The 16,799-nt window shown below is 49.3% G+C and overlaps 2 protein-coding genes across 2 annotated transcripts in view; one reads left to right on the forward strand and one right to left on the reverse strand.

Moving 5' to 3' along the window:
• The window catches only part of NAPRT (nicotinate phosphoribosyltransferase), a 221,860-nt gene that overhangs the window by 67,710 nt on the left and 137,351 nt on the right, over window positions 1-16,799 (reverse strand). The gene's annotated exons all lie outside the window — the stretch shown is intronic.
• LOC309349049 (1-phosphatidylinositol 4,5-bisphosphate phosphodiesterase gamma-1-like) overlaps window positions 1-16,799 on the forward strand; it is a 94,275-nt gene that overhangs the window by 1,397 nt on the left and 76,079 nt on the right. The gene's annotated exons all lie outside the window — the stretch shown is intronic.

A 16,799-nucleotide genomic window follows, 5' to 3' on the forward strand; every position in this document is an offset into this window, starting at 1 on the left:
CTTAAACCAGGGTTACGGTCGTTAAAACAGAATGCCTAGTTGCTAATTTGGGGCCAGGCAGCTTTTTCAATACGACTTTTTGGTTCCTGATTGTGCAGATAAAATATTTAACGGGTATAATTCTGCAGGATGTGGTATTTGTGTGTGAAAACAGTCCACGGACCCCCAGGCATGCACCTCCAGATGGTGGAGACGTCAGGAGCCATCCTGGTGCCTGGGCATCGTCACTTGGTTCCATTTGGCCCATAGCCAGGTGCAAAATGCTCCTGGCGAATTTCTTAGTCTTAGCAGCCACGTATCCTTCCGATGTTGCACATGTGTCCTTGGGGAAACCTGGCCACCAGAACTGGCACACCAGAGAGTTGTGAGGGCGCTGACAGTGGGCAAGGAAGCGTTGTTGAGTTGGCCGAACTTTGTGGCATCTGATGACATTGGTGAGGCTGTTCTGGAAGCTGTTATTATGAAGGCCACGGCAGGTTGAGTGGAGATCATAGAATCCTAGAGTTGGAAGAGACCACAAGGGCCATCGAGTCCAACCCCCTGCCAAGCAGGAAACACCATCAGAGCACTCCTGACATATGGTTGTCAAGCCTCTGCTTAAAGACCTCCAAAGAAGGAGACTCCACCACACTCCTTGGCAGCAAATTCCACTGCTGAACAGCTCTTACTGTCAGGAAGTTCTTCCTAATGTTTAGGTGGAATCTTCTTTCTTGTAGTTTGGAACCATTGCTCTGTGTCCGCTTCTCTGGAGCAGCAGAAAACAACCTTTCTCCCTCCTCTATGTGACATCCTTTTATATATTTGAACATGGCTATCATATCACCCCTTAACCTCCTCTTCTCCAGGCTAAACATGCCCAACTCCCTTAGCCGTTCCTCATAAGGCATCGTTTCCAGGCCTTCTTCTGGCTTCTGTGGTTGCCTTAGTTCAGCCTTTCTCAACCTGTGGGTCCCCAGATGTTGTTGAACCACAACTCCCATCACCCCTAGCTAGCAAGGCCAGAGCTCAGGGATGATGGGAGTTGTAGTCCAACAACATCTGGGGACCCACAGGTTGAGAACCACTGCCTTAGTTTATTGGGAGATGGAACCGTGATTGTTTACCCCATTCAGCCCAAATCTCCTGACAGTGCTGTTCGTTTTGTAGACTTTCTCCAGAAGGAGCAGAGTGCGAGTGTGTGTTTGTGTAACACAATTTTATACATAAAAACTCAGGCACCTAGTCAACTCCAGGTATGCCTTGTTGTTGCTGATGCTTGAGACCAGAGTGCCTTCTGCCAGCATCGGCTGGTGGCTCAGTTACGACCCTATCGGATGACCCGGCTGCAGTAGTCTACGCTGTGGTAGCCCCAAGATTGGACTACTGCAGTGGGCTTTATGTGGGGCTGCCTTTGAAGACTGTTTGGAAACTTCAGCTAGTTGCAGAACGTGGCCAACCAACTGCTGGGGAGCTGATTATATAAAGACCAGCCCTGGCACAGTTGCCCTGGCTGCTGGTACATATCTGAGCCCAGTTCAAGGTGTTGGTTTTGACCAATATATCCCTGTATGGTTCAGGACCCCAATATTGTTGGAGCACCGCTTTTGGCTGGCATCTACTTGGGCCCTACAGTTGAGTCCCTTTCGCAGGCATTCCCTTTGATGCTCTCACCTCAGTGAGGCCTGCTAGGTGCCATCACTAACATGCTTTTGGGAACCAGGTGTAAAAATACCTGTTCTCCCAGGTATTTGATGGATTGTGATGATTTTGCTGTCTCTGCTGCTGTTTTATTTGGTCCGTTTTGTAGGTTGTTGTGATTCATTCGTGTTTATTCCTATCATGAGCTTCACAGTGTTGTCAAGATCGGGCAGACTGTGGCGCAGGAGAAGGAAGGTTAGGGAATGGGGAAACCTGGGAGCGGCTGTCTCCCCTTTGTATCCTGACTTCAGTCACTTTTGAAAGGGGAATAGGGATGCCAGCTCTCCCGCCCGACTTGGTGACAGCAATGCTCACACTTGGCATCCCCACAAGAGTAGAGATTCTCGTCCCACCTCATCTGTAAAAGCCGGTATGAGAGACAGGGAAACTCATTGGGACATCTTCATTGCTTCCGTCCGATTCTGAACTTCTTGCCCGCTCCAAAACTCCTGAATCGCGACTCCTAAGCAGTGTGCTTATTGCCCAGACTGTACCATTACTAGCCTGAGTAAAGACCTCTCTCTTACTCACAAGTAAAAGCCTTTCTTTACATATTTGGGTGGGAGTCAGGACAGCGTTCTTCACATCTTGTTTTTGTTTTTTTTCAAAAAAAATTATTCATTTTATAACACAAACAGAACACAAGAACACAAACAGAAAAACAAACAACACAAACAGATTTTTGTCTTATCCTTATTTTTCTAAACATTGTTAAGTGGGCTTCCCTAAATCCCATCTTTCTGATTTTCATTTTACCTCATCTTTGGCAGTTTACATATATCATAATTTCTAACCACCTTTTTTTAAATCACACTTACTTTAACCATAAAAAACTTCACATTTTATCACTTACAAATAATACTATTTTAAAATACACTATCTTCTGCTTCTAACCCTATAGCCTATATCCACTTCCAAAGCTATTCTAAGATTTAAATATTAACATATTTTTTCAAATATTCCTTAAATGTGCTCTTCACATTTTGTAAGCCAGTTTGAGTGTCCATATGTAGCAAGTGATTATTCTAGTGAATAATAATGGTGAAAAGTGCAGCAGTTAAAAAAATGGCAGCACAAACCACCCTTTGCCAACCTGGCACTATTCAGCAGTTTGGGACCTGGGGAGACCTGTGGCCAAGCAGCTCCGCTTCTTGGAACATGACTCCCCTTTATTTCATACAGTTTCTGAATCCGCCATTATCTTTCTGGTAAGATTCCCTTACCTGATCCATGAGGATAAAGGTAAGGGACCTCTGGACAGTTAAGTCCAGTCAAAGGCAACTATGGAGTTCCAGCACTCATCTCGCTTTTCAGGCCAAGGGAGCCAGTGTTTGTATTCAGGCAGCCTTTCCAGGTCCTGTGGCCAGCTGGACTAAACCACTTCTGGCGCATGGAACACGTGACAGAAACCAGAGTGCACAGAAACGCCGTTTACCTTCCCGCTGCAGCGGTACCTATTTATCTACATGCACTGGTGTGCTTTGGAACTGCTAGGTTGGCAGGAGCAGGGACCGAGCAACGGGAGCTCACCCCGTCACGGGGGTTCAAACCGCCAACCTTCTGATCGGCAAGCCCAAGAGGCTCAGTGGTTTAGACCACAGCGCCACCCATGAAATCATCTGATCTCTGTACACCTTCCTCTTTATTTGCAAGTTACCCAGTTTTGGTCTCCCAGACATTGCAGCTCATCACCTGAGTCTCCTGTTAATTTCCACCCAGGTCCCACTTAAAGTCTTCCCCCGGGCATCTGGTTGGCCAGCTGTGGGAACAGGAGGCCGGACTAGATGGGCCATTGGCCTGGTCCAATATTAGCCGTATCTTTGCAAACCCAAGCCAAGTAGGTAGGAGTGGACCCCCTCCCCAATTGGGGGACAGTTGGGATGTCTCGCAGATGTGCTATTCCGGCACAGGATGTTGTGCTTTGCTCACAACGTCTGGCCCTAATGCCTCCTTTTGTACTTGCAGATGTGCTCTCGCTTTCCTGCCTCAAAAATTCCTCAGCTTCCTTATCTCCCACAAATCAAAGAACAGACTCTCCAGTTCCTTAGAATGAGCTTTAAGGAAAAACCCTGCCCATCTCTTGACTTCCAGGACATTTGTTGAGATCAAGAACGTCCTAACGGCTCAAGGGGAAGGTTGGGCCACAGAAGGGCAGCGCGGCCTCTGCGAGTGGAGAGAAATTGGAGACACGGGGCTAAGAACAACGGAAGAGGGGGGTTGAATCATAGAATGAATAATAGAGTTGGAAGGGACCCCCAAGGGTCATCTAGTCCAACCCCTTGCAATGCAGGGATCTCAGCTAAAGTGTCCATGACAGATGGCCATCCAACCTGCTTAGAAACCTCCAAGGAAGGAGCGTCCACAGCTCCCCGAGGGAGTCTGTTCCACTGTCAAAGAGCTCTTGCTCTCAGAAAGTTATTCCTGATTTATTTATTTTTTTATATATATATGTGTATATATATATATATATATAGTATTTTTAACCAACCACCAAAACACAAACAGTGAAACCCCCCAGGCAGCTGATACATTGGGTGTACAATATTCAATAATATACATATTCAATAATATTCAATAATAACATATTCAAATTAACCCTATGTACACTTCTATATACCTTAGCACTCCTCCTTCCACAAGGTTTATTTAACTTTTAACATCTTAATTGCCCCAAATTGTTCAAACCTACTCAAGGTTAGTGAGGTCAGTGAGAAAGAGGAGGATTGGTTTGAGCAGATATTGAATTATTTGAGTTATTCCTGATGCTGAGTCGGAATCGCCTTTCTTGGAGCTTGAAGCCATGGGTTCGAGTCCTACCGTCCGGAGCAGGAGAATACAAGCTTGCTCCATCTTCCATGTGACAGCTCTTGAAATATCTGAAGATACTATCCTGTCTTCTCTCAGCCTCCTCTTTTCCAGGCTAAATATACTCGGCTCCTTCAACCGTTCCTCATCAGGCTTGGCTTCCAGACCCTTGGTCCATAGCTGTCAACTGTCCCTTATTTGGCGGGACAGTCCCTTATCCCAGCACCGTGTCCCGCTGCTGTCCCTTATTGATGATGTCCCTTAAATTTCCCGGGTTTCAAAGGAAGCAGCTCCTCTCCCTCCCTCCCTGCCGGCCAGGGAGGAGGGAGGCTCCAACTGTGTTGCTTGGCTGCGTTGCTCACCCAATAAGGAGTCTAAGAATGACTGGGGGATGGAGCTTGCATGCCTTGTGCCGATCCAATCGGCCGCCTTGCCTGGGGACTCGCCTTTGCTCAGCGCTTCCCAGCGGAGAGGTGACGGTGGTTTCCCTTGCTGCATCCCCTTTGCCGGGTTGCTGCGCTGTGGGAACCACTGCTTGAGGCTTCATTTGGCTGCTGGCTGGGCTTTCTGCCCTTGGGTCGGAGGGGCTCAGAAGTTGAACATACCTGTGCCTGGAAAATCCCTTATTTTGGCTGCTGATCCCTTATTTTCGAGGCTGCTGGTCCCTTATTTTCAAATCTGTAAGTTGACAGATATGCCTTGGTCATCTTGGTTGCCCTCCTCTGTACGCATTCCAGATTGTCAACATCCTTGGCCTAGAACAGGACACAGGACTGCAGACTCAATGGCAAGTGAAGGGATAGAAGCAAGGGCAAGGACCGCAGCTCAGTGTTAGAGCAGCTGCTTTGCATACAGAAGTCCCAGCTGCAGTCCGCAGCATCTCCAGGGAGGGCCAGGAATGTCCCTATGTGGAAACCCTGGAGAACAGCTGCCGGTCAGTGCACAGAGAGGGTAGCCAATGCGCTGCCCTCCAGATGTTTCAGACCACAGTCCCCATTGGAACCCAGCCAAAATGACCGATGGTCAGAGATGATGGGAGTTGTAGTCCTATTGGCTACTCTGGCATGGGCAAAGCTGAGCTAGACAGACCAATGGTCAGACTCTGTTTATAATAATAAGAATTATTTTATATTATTTATATTATTTATAATAATAAGAATTTATTATTTGTACCCCACCCATCTGGCTGGGTTTCCCTGGCTACTCTGGGCGGCTCCCAGCAAAATATCAAAATACAATAATTCATCAAATATTAAAAGCTTCCCTAAACAGGGCTGCCTTTAAATGTCTTCTAAAAGTCAGATAGTTGTTTATTTCTTTGACATCTGTTGGGAGGTCATTCCACAGGGTGGGTGCCACCACCGAGAAGGCCCTCTGCCTGGTTCCTTGTAACCTGACTTCTTGCAGTGAAGGAACAGTCAGAAGGCCCTTGGAACTGGACCTCAGTGTCTGGGCTGGACAATGGGGGTGGAGATGCTCCTTCAGGTCTACTGGGCCGAGGCCATTTAGGGTTTTCAAGGTCAGCACCAACACTTTGAATTGTGCCTGGAAACTGGGAGCCAATGTAGGTCTTTCAGGACCGGTGTTACGTGGTCCCGGCGGCCACTCCCAGTCACCAGTCTAGCTGCCGCATTCTGGATTAATTGCAGTTTCCGGGTCACCTTCAAAGGTAGCCCCACGTAGAGCGCATTGCAGTAGTCCAAGCGGGAGATAACTAAAGCATCCTTCTGCCTTTCCCCCTCACAGCATGCTTCTCTGCCTAAGAGGCACATCAAGAGAGGGACGGCAGGGCTGACCTTTGCTTTGGTGCGGTTGAGAGGATTAAAAGCTGCCCCGTACAAGTGGGGAACAGGGAGGGGACCAGCCCTACAACAGGGAGGTCAGATCAGTCTGACAACCAGCAAATCGGACTTACTAGAGAACTGATATAATCCCCGGCGGAGAGGGCGCGAGGGAAGGGAAGCGGGTAGGGTTCAGGGCAAACTCTTCAAGGCCAAATCCTGTCCCTTTGCAACAGAGGCTCCATTTGGGGGAGTCCATATGGGGGAGACCCCATTTGACTCACCAGTAGTCAAGCTCCTTCAAGGCAAAGCGGGGTGCAGGGTGGAGGCCCTGTGCTATAAAGGAAGAGAGGGGTCGTTTCGGTGAAAGATTTGTTTTCTTCCAAGTGGGCTCCCTCTCCCTTCTTGGGAACGTGATCTACTTGATCTACGTGGCATAAACATGCAGATCAGAAAGGCCTGGTTTGGAAAGGGGGGCTTGCAGCTGAGGAGTGGGTAGGAAGACAGAACGGAGCGGGTCCCCAAATGCCTTTTGGAAATCCTGTTCCCCTTTACCAAAGTGTGCAGCTGACCTATTGTTCTGGGTGGCTAGGAAAGATTGCAATCTGGACAGCCACACTGTGCCTTTAAGTGGGAGGAAAGGGGGAGGGCACAGGTTTGCATAACATTTACATATGCTAAATTTCAACAAAGAGGTGCAAATTTAGAAATAAAGACCTCAACTTAAAATAAGGGCACAATTCAGCTCACACTAGTAGGAGGAAGACTGCGACCAGGTGACCCGTTGTAGAGTTTGTAGATAATTTTTAAAAAACTTTACAGATGTGGTACTCAGGATTTGAAAGGAATCCGAAAAGGAGAGGGAAAGCAGAAAATGCATTCCTCTCCTCGCAGTGTGTAAGTGAGGTCGCTACTGTAAATTCTGGGATGGCAAGCAAAACGCCACTCAAAACTTTCCGCAAGCCAAGCTTGCCTTGACCTGTTCCTAATGATGCCATTTCAAGAGCTCTGTAGTCAGTCAGGGCTCTCCTTCCCCTAGCCTGCCACTAAAAGGATAAGGTTGCGGCGTTCATCTCGCTTTCAGGCTGAGGGAGCTGGTGTTTGTCCACAGACAGCAGGACTAAACCGCTTCTGGCACAACAGAACACCGTGATGGAAGCCAGAGGGCATGGAAACACCATTTACCTTCCCGCTGCAGCGGTACCTCTTAATCTACTTGTACTGGTGTGCTTTCAAACTGCTAGGTTGGCAGAAGCTGGGGCAGCAGAGCAACAGGAGCTCACCCCGACGCAGGGATTCGAACCACCAACTTTGCTATTGGCAAACCCAAGAGGCTTGGTGGTTTAGACCACAGCACTACCCGCATCCCTACTTAAAGGATAGACAGGGGTCAGCAACTGAAGTGGGCTACCTGGTTCCCAAACTGCAGGTCTTGGTGGTAAAACAAAAAGAGAAGCAATTAGTTCAGGGAAGTTTTTAATGTGTGACATTTTAATGTATTTTTAATCTTTGTTGGTGCTGACCTTGAAAGCCCTAAACGGCCTCGGTTCTGTCTGCCTGAAGGAGCATCTCCACCCAGCGGCGTAGCGTGGGTTGTCAGCACCCGGGGCAAGGGAAGTAATTTGCGCCCCCTAACCCGGGGCAAGGGAAGTAATTTGCGCCCCCTAACCCGGGGCAAGGGAAGTAATTTGCGCCCCCTAACCCAGGGCAAGGCAAGTAATTTGCGCCCCACGCCGTGCCCCCCCCCACCAAGCCTCTATATTCTGCGCTTGTCAGGCTTGGCTGCTGGCCCTCCGTGGCTGGCAACGGACTCAAGAGACCGGCCGTGGAGGCGCTGGAGGGCTGGTCTGGGGCCCGAGAGAAGCCTCGGAGAGTTCTCGCTGGGTTGACCTCGCAGCCTGGGCTACCCTGCGGGGCTGTTGTGAAAGGCGAAGGCGAGTGGCAGTGTGGCTTGCAGCGGAGCAAAGGGCACGACCACGGCGCCGGGACGTGCCCTTTGCTTGTGCCCCTTTGCTGGGGAGGCTGAGAAGGGCGCCCCTTTGCTGCGCTCCCCCGGGAGGTCCCCCGGGAGCAGAGCCCGCTGCCTGTGCTGGCAAGGAGGATGAGCCCAGCTGGCAGGCCGGCCAGAGAGGAGCCTCGCAGGCAGCGAGTGGCTGGCTCCTTGCGGGCGGCGGCGGCGGCAGCGCAACTCCCTCCTGCCGCGAGAGGCGGGCAGCAGCCGGGCCTCGGACCTGCAGCCAGGAGCGCTGCCTCTTCCCGCGCCCCGAGGGCTCCCCGCGCCCAGCAACCCGGGGAAAGCGCCGCACTTCCACCACTGGCCCTGCTTCCACCACTGGCCCCTGAACCCCAAGGCTGAGGCTCATGGCGCGCACCCCGGCTTGCAGCTCCTCCACTGCCCTTCCAATGGGGCAGCGGCCCGCAGGGAAGAGCAGGCGCGCTCTCTGTCCCCAGCTGAAGCCGAGGGGGGCTTCTGGTAGCCCCGGGGTGGGAGGCGGAGGGGGGTCGCTGGCTGCAGCCGCCTCGCCTCGCCTCCGTTCTCCTCTCAAATCAGACACAGACGGCTGCTGACAGCGAGGAGAAGGGGCAGAGGCGGAGAAGCGCAGCGTGGGCAGCGGGAGGCGGCTGGAGGGGGGGGCTCGCAAGAGAAGCGCGCCCCGCGGGACTGAACCAGGTTCCTCTCCCCGGCTCCCGCAAAGCGACGTGCCCGTCTTGTCTCTCCGCAAAAGGCGCCAGATCAAAGCGGCAAACGGTACAGATCCACACCACGCCCCCCGCGGAACAGTCGTGCCCTCCACATCACAGGCAGCTCAGAGTTAAACTCTGCGCCCGAGGCTCTTCGGCAACTCCGGAGGCGCGAGTGCGCCCCCCCAGATGTTGCGCCCGGTGGGGCCGGCCCCCCTTGCACCCCCCACGCTACGCCACTGTCTCCACCCCCATCGTTTTCCCCGGACACTGAGGTCCAGCTCTGAGGGCCTTCTGGCAGTTCCCTCCCTGTGAGAAGTGAGGTTACAGGGAACCAGACAGAGGGCCTTCTTGGTGGTGGCGCCCGCCCTGTGGAACGCCCTCCCACCAGATGTGAAGGAAATAAGCAGCTATCTTTTCTTTAAAAGACATCCGAAGGCAGCCCTGTTTAGGAAAGTTTTAAATATTTAATGCAGTATTGTTTTAACACTCGATTGGGAACTGCCCAGAGTGGCTGGGGAAACTCAGCCAGATGGATGGGGTATTAATAATAATAATAATGATGATGATGATGATGATGATGATGATAATTTGTTGTTGTTGTTAGGATCTCTAGGTTGCCAAGTCCTTTCTGGCTTGACTCTCACGTGCTTTAAACTGGCGAGGATGCCCTGCGGGGGGGGGGGGCGGGGAGCAGGGAACTACCTTCTGGCCTGCTTTTTCACGCTGGTGTTTTCCGAATGAGAAACCTCATTCAGTTAGTCCTCAGCAGTCCCTGCAGACCCCATCACTCTCAGGCATCTGCCTTCAGGGTAAGCAAGCCTGAGAGGTTTTTTAACAGCCACCTGTCATGGGTGCTTCAGTTGAGTTTCCTGGGGGTTGGGCTAAATGACCTTTGGGTTCCCTTCCAGCTCTGTGATTCCAGGATTCTATGGTTCTTCCCTCTTCCCCCTGCCCCTCCCGAGACCTGACGATGGCGTGGCTTCCGCGTGGGATGAAACACTGTGGTTGCGGTGGGATGCTGCTGCCGCAGGCATCCGAACGCCCGGGGTCAGAGTTCCAGGAAAAGCAATCTCTGCCGACCCCTTGCAGCTTGCGCTGCGGTCCCTCCTAATGCAGAACGGAAGCTCCCTCTTGCTGCTTCCAACGCTGCTAAAAGCTTTGGGGTCGTGCCCTTCTGCAGCGCCTGGTCGGATGCCACATCCGTGAGGGAAGTGGCTGTGTGTGCTCTCTGAAGCACCCTTGTTGCAGCTGGGGGGGTGTGGGGGGTGACTCACTCCCCGTTAAGCTCTTTGCACCAGGAGTCCCTTTGCCAAATCCTCTCCGAGCTGAGAGTGGCCCCACGTCCCACTCCCTCCTGCCCCAGCTCCTTGCGAGTGAGCAAGGGGCGGAGGGAGAGAGCGTGATCCTGCCAGAAATATATTAAATAACCCAGGGCAAGCGTGCTTTGGAGGGGGTTTGTGGTCTCGTCCGGCTCTGCAGCCATTCGCGGCTGGGTGAGATTCCTCCCTTAGCGCAGGCTCTCTGCAAATATGTCGGGGGGAACTGGAGAACAGAGAGCTCCTTTGGTTAAAGGCCAGCCTGGGGACAAATTCACTATTAGTAGGTATCAGCTGGAGATTAACAGACTTGTGTTTGTGCTCAAGGAAGGCTTCCATATCTATCTGAATTATTCCTGCACACCTCCATTGCCAACAGCACCTTGAATTGTCTTAACACAGCTTTGATTCCTGCATGTTTCTTCTTTTTTACGTTTCCCTTTTCCACTCAGTCTTCTGATTCCCAAGCATCAAACCACAGCTGTCAACCTTCCCTTTTTTTGCAGGAAATTCCTGTATTCCAGTGTCGTTTCCCGCTGCTATCCCGGATTGTTAGATATCCCGTAGACCAGTGTTTCCCAACCTTGGGCCTCCAGCTGTTTTTGGAGTACAACTCCCATCATCCCTGACTAGCAGGACCAGTGGCAAGGGATGATGGGAATTGTAGTCCAAAAACAGCTGGAGGCCCAAGGTTGGGAAACACTGCCGTAGACTGTCCCCGGGACAGGTGAGGCTGCTGATCCCTTATTTTCAAATCTGAAAGTTGACAGCTATGCATCAAACACAGCAACCTGTGTTTTTCAGTGATAATAACCCTTTGAATCTCCCAGAATATCATGTGCAGATCTGAAGAAGTGCACAACAAAAACACCCATCTATTGCTTCTTCTTCTTCTTCATCTTCTTCTTCTTCTTCTTCCTCTTCTCCTTGGTTAATCTGCCCCGCAAGGCCAATGAGCCTGAGTTGCATTCACGTTTTCTGTTCGGCCTCCTTCCCTGCCTATTGGCTCAGCCCTGCCTAGAGGCCGCCGGCTCCCTGCGTGTTGGACAAAGGAGAACTTTATTTGTGGCTAGATAAATAAACCGTTGGTTTTTGGCAGCTGCCAGCCCCTCGGGTGCTGGGAGGGCACAGGGCTATTCAAAGATTAGCTGTGTGGCTGGCAAATCCCTTCTGGGCTCCGGCGGGATTTCCTCTTTAAAAGGACATCAAATGGACCCCAACGTGGAAGGGAGATCCTTTGCCCCAGGGCAAGCAGGAGGCCCAGGGCCTCCTGGGTCATGGCCCCCTGATGTCTTTAACCTCCTTTGCTGAAACTGGAGCTGTGGGTGGATGATAGCTTTTCCAGACAGCTGGGTTTTCATTATGCATGCCTGTAGGGAGTGTGTTCTTGTTGTTGTTTAGTCGTGTCTGACTCTTCATGACCCCATGGACCAGATCACGCCAGGCCCTCCTGTCTTCCACTGCCTCCCGCAGTTTGGTCAAACTCATGCTGGTAGCTTCGAGAACACTGTCCAACCATCTCGTCCTCTGCCGTCCCCTTCTCCTTGTGCCCTCCATCTTTCCCAACATCAGGGTCTTTTCCAGGGAGTCTTCTCTTCTCAGGAGGTGGCCAAAGTCTTGGAGCCTCAGCTTCAGGATCTGTCCTTCCAGTGAGCACTCAGGGATGATTTCCTTAAGAATGGAGAGGTTGGATCTTCTTGCAGTCCAGTGGACTCTCAAGAGTCTCCTCCAGCACCATAATTCAAAAGCATCCATTCTTCGGCGATCAGCCTTCTTGATGGTCCAGCTCTCAATTCCATACTTCACAACTGGGTGTAGGTCTGTGAAAGCAGTCAAGATCGAAGCATGCCGCCTTGAGCTCTTGGGAGAAAAGGTGGGGTTTAAATGTAAAAATTAACAATCTCGTGCAGCAGCAAAACCCCACTGTTTGAGCATGGTGGTTGTTCCCTGTGGGCTGTGACGTCTTCACCGCCACCCAGCAAAAAACAGCAACAGCAATGCAATTTTCTTGAGTCTTCCTTTGTAAGAAAGAAGCCTTCCAAAACAGCTGTGCCCCAAGATATTTTGGGCGCAAGCTCTGCAGTGCTATCTCTCGAAAGGAATGCACAAGAGCCCTCCTGTTTGAGCGGGAGAAGTTCCCAGCGGGTTGCGCTGCCGGTGTGTTTGGCTACACACATCCAGCAGTGAGAAGGGCAAACATGGAAAACGGGACAAAAATGGTAGGTAGCCCCTGTGAGACTTTCAGGTGACGAGATCTCATCCGAGGCTACTTTGGAGAGAATGTTAAGGAACCAGGTTCGTTCCGGCATATGCGTAGGGCTTGTGAAAAAGTTGTGGACCTTTGCCTTTGCAGAAATTGCTAAAGTGGAGCAATGGAGATTGCCATTTCAAACCTCCTGCTGGGCATCTTCTTGTAGCTGGTTGCTCAACACTGGGAGGAGGACCCAAAGGGAGCCATGTTATCTAACTGGCACAAGACAGCTTGACGAGTCACTTTGGTGGAAAAATTCACAACCGTCGACTTACAGCTAAAGGAAGAAAGCGTGGATATTCTTTAGTGGGAGACTAGCACCGTTTTATTCTTTAAGCAAGCAAAGGTGATATACAGGGACATCTCCCAGCAGAACGCAACCCTTTCTGGCTGCTATGAAATCCATAGATTTGAATTTTAATGCTTCCTAATGGATTGAACTGACAGATTCGTGGGTTTCTTGGGACGGCAGTCTCTAGTCTTCTTAAGCGCTGTTTGGTGGTGGAGCAGACTCCCTCTGAAATTGGTGGCCTCTCCTTCCTCAGCAGAGCTTGGATGGCCGTCTGTCAGCTGTGCTTTAGCATTGCGGGGGGGGTGGACTGGATGACCTTTGGGGAACCCTATGATTCCATGACTCCTCTGTGGGAGGAGGAGGAGGGGGCTGTTTTGTATTACTAAAACCCAGTCGTTAAAGAATTATACAGTGTTACCTTGGTTCTCAAATGCCTTGGTACTCAAACAATTTGGAACCCAAACACTACAAACCTGGAAATATGTGTTCCGGTTTTTGAACCTTTTTCAGAAGCCAAACGTGCTCCATTTTGAGTGTAATGCTCCCGATTTGAGTACCACACTTCTGTTTTGAGTGTTACGCTGAGGTCCGTTTTTGCTATTTATTTTGCGTTTTTGTTTTTCCGGCTCTTTTTTTTAGTTTTTGTGGCTGTGTGGAACCCGGTTCAGTTACTGATGGATTGATTGTGTGACTGCGGTACATCGCTTATTGCTTTCGTTTTATGGATCAACGCTCTCATTTGATAGTGAAACTCATGTTCAATTGCTGTTTTAGGGGTTGTTTTCAAAAGTCCGGTACGGATTAATCTGTTTTGCATTACTTTCCGTGGGAAAGCACGCCTTGGTTTTGGAACGCTTTGGTTTTGGAACGGACATCTGGAACGGATTAAGTTTGAGAACCAAGGGTGGAAGAAGATTGGAAGAAATTTAAAATCTATTTACAGAAACACTGTAAAATTATTGAATGTTAATGACGTTGAAATGAAATGAAGTGGTTCTATTAATAAGGTAAAATAAGAATATGCAAGAATGGATTGATATTAGATGAAAATTTGAAGTTATAATATGTGAGGATAAATAATTAAGGGTAAATTAAGAGGGTATGAATTTGCTGAATAAATTTTTAAATGGAATACAAAAAAGGGAGGTGTGAGGAAGTCAGGAAAATAAGTAAATGAGTGGTAAGATATCAGAAAGAGGGATTTTTTATTTTTTTATTTTTCTTTCTTTTTATGTTAAATTCTGGTTTTTTGTATTCTTGTGTTTTTTGTTTATTGTTTTGTAACTCTTTTCTTGTTAAAAATTTAATAAATATCATTTTAAAAAAAAGTTTGAGAACCAAGGTGCCACTGTAAAAGGAAATTAATCTGTTTTGCATTACTTTTCGTGGGAAAGCACGTCTTGGTTTTGGAACGCATTGGTTTTGGAACGGACATCCGGAACAGATTAAGTTTGAGAACCAAGGTGCCGCTGTAAAAGGAAAGAGAAAAGGGATGAGACGAAAGCGTACCCGATCCAAGGGCAGGAAAGGCTGCCTTGCGCTGAGTCAGGCCCCTCATCCGCCTTGCAGACGATAGCGTCCGCTCTGACAAGCAGCGGCTCTGAGAGTTTCAGACAAGAGTCTTTCCTGGCTGTACCAGAAAGTACAAGTGTGCCGGGGTCTTTCTGCGTCGCTGTCAGTGCGCAGGGTCTGCACAGCCACAGCACCAGGAATGTTGCTATGGATGTTGCTATGGACGGTAATTTTTTTTAAAAAAAAATGATGAAAAATTGATGAAGATGTGGCCATTTGTTTAAAATTTTGTTGACTAGGCCAGGAATATTACTTACACCCGAGGAGTACATATAGCTCAATGAAGATAAAATTTGGTGGGAACCATGTTTTTTAAAGAGATAGTGGCTTTCTCACAAGCATACATCTTTTTTAAGAGTAGAATAAGAAGACGGAGAAGTTTTAATTATAATGATAATTTAATTATAAATAATAGTCAAAGTTAATTACTTAAAAATAGATTTTTAAATACATTATTGAACTATTAAAAATTGTGTAATACATTTTAAAATGAATAATGTATTTATTGTAAAATGTATTTAAAATTATAATACATTATTTAAAAATTACGTTATATACTTACTTATTTATAAGACTTCAGTTATCCCCAGGGATGCGGGTAGCGCTGTGGGTTAAACCACAGAGCCTAGGACTTGCCGATCAGAAGGTCGCGGTTCGAATCCCCGCGACGGGGTGAGCTCCTATTGCTCGATCCCTGCTCCTGCCCACCTAGCAGTTCGAAACCACGTCAGAGTGCAAGTAGATAAATAGGTACCCCTCCGGCGGGAAGGTAAACGGCGTTTCCGTGCGCTGCTCTGGTTCACCAGAAGTGGCTTAGTCATGCTGGCCACATGACCCGGAAGCTGTACGCCGGCTCCCACGGCCAATAAAGTGAGATGAGCGCTGCAACCCTAGAGTTGGCCACGACTGGACCTAATGGTCAGGGGTCCCTTTATCTTTATCCCCAGGGTAAAAAAGGGGGGGGCACATTATCTACCTGGCCAGGGCTTCTGCCTGGCTCTGCAAGGTCCTGTGTGGACCCACACGGACGGTGGCATGTAGCCGTGACCCCCGTATTTGGTTTCTCCCCACCCTCCTTTCCCAGCTGGTCCACCAGCCTCTTAATTCTCTTTCCTGCCCTCTACCTGCTGCGATCTGTCGGAGCCCAGCTGCAGAAGGAATTTGTTGCTGGAAATCCTGGGAACTGGCTGGTTTCCTGCCTCTTTGTACAGGACAATAACTTGGAGTCTGCTAACATCGCTCTGGTTGCCCTCCCCACCCCAACGCCCCTGTGTGGCGGCGTCTCGGTTACTTTGGTCGGGAGAACTTAATTTGTAGTGAGATGACAGTTGCGAGAAAGGAGATTCTGACCTAAGGGTCACCCAATTCAAACGCGCTGCGATGCAGGAATGACTATCCATCAATCTACTAGTTCTCAGCTGTGCAGGATAGACTTGCGCGCAGGAGAACTTTCCACGGGGTTGTAACTTTTGATGCTTGTTTCACCCACCCATGAAAGTTCACTGAGAGATAAAGAGCCTTTCCACTGTGTTGAGGAATGTAGCTTTCTGCTGAAAATGAAGGCAAGGTTTCACCTTTGCCAGGAATTGAATTCCCCTCCCCCTTTTTATACTGCTAATATGTCAAAGACAGCATCTTAAAAAGCAGAGACATCACCTTGCCAACAACGGCCCATATAGTTAAAGCTATGGTTTTCCCAGTAGTGATGTATGGAAGCGAGAGCTGGACCATCAAGAAGGCTGATCACCGAAGAATGGATGCCTTTCAATTCTGGTGCTGGAGGAGACTCTGGAGAGTCCCATGGACTGCAAGAAGATCAAACCTCTCCATTCTGAAGGAAATCAGCCCTGAGTGCTCACTGGAAGGACAGATCGTGAAGCTGAGGCTCTAGTACTTTGGCCACCTCATGAGAAGAGAAGACTCCCTGGAAAAGACCCTGATGTTGGGAAAGATGGAGGGCAAAAGGAGAAGGGAACGACAGAGGACGAGATGGTGGGACAGTGTTCTCAAAGCTACCAGCATGAGTTTGACCAAACTGCAGGAGGCAGTGGAAGACAGGAGGGCCTGGCGTGCTCTGGTCCAGGGGGGCACGAAGAGTCGGACATGACTAAACGACTAAACAACAACAAATATGTCAAAGTGTAAGATTCCACATTCTGCAATTTGAAATTCCGCTTTGAACAGTTTGGTGAGGCGAGATGGTTATACACTTTGCAGAATATTTTGGTTAAAATATTCGTAGGCATTGCAGCTCATTCTGGATACAAACCTATATTCTTACATTTGGAATAAAGTTGTATTATTTTGGGGGTTAGCGCTGAAAAGTATTTTTAAAAGGCATCAGAATCCCTTGCATGTCCCCCCGCCCCCAGTATATTGGAAGGGTGCTTTGAAGAAAGTTGTTTTGGAGTTAGTGATGG

Source organism: Podarcis erhardii, assembly GCF_964252035.2.
Source record: "Podarcis erhardii genome assembly, chromosome: 8".
In the NCBI taxonomy this organism is placed as follows: domain Eukaryota; kingdom Metazoa; phylum Chordata; class Lepidosauria; order Squamata; family Lacertidae; genus Podarcis; species Podarcis erhardii.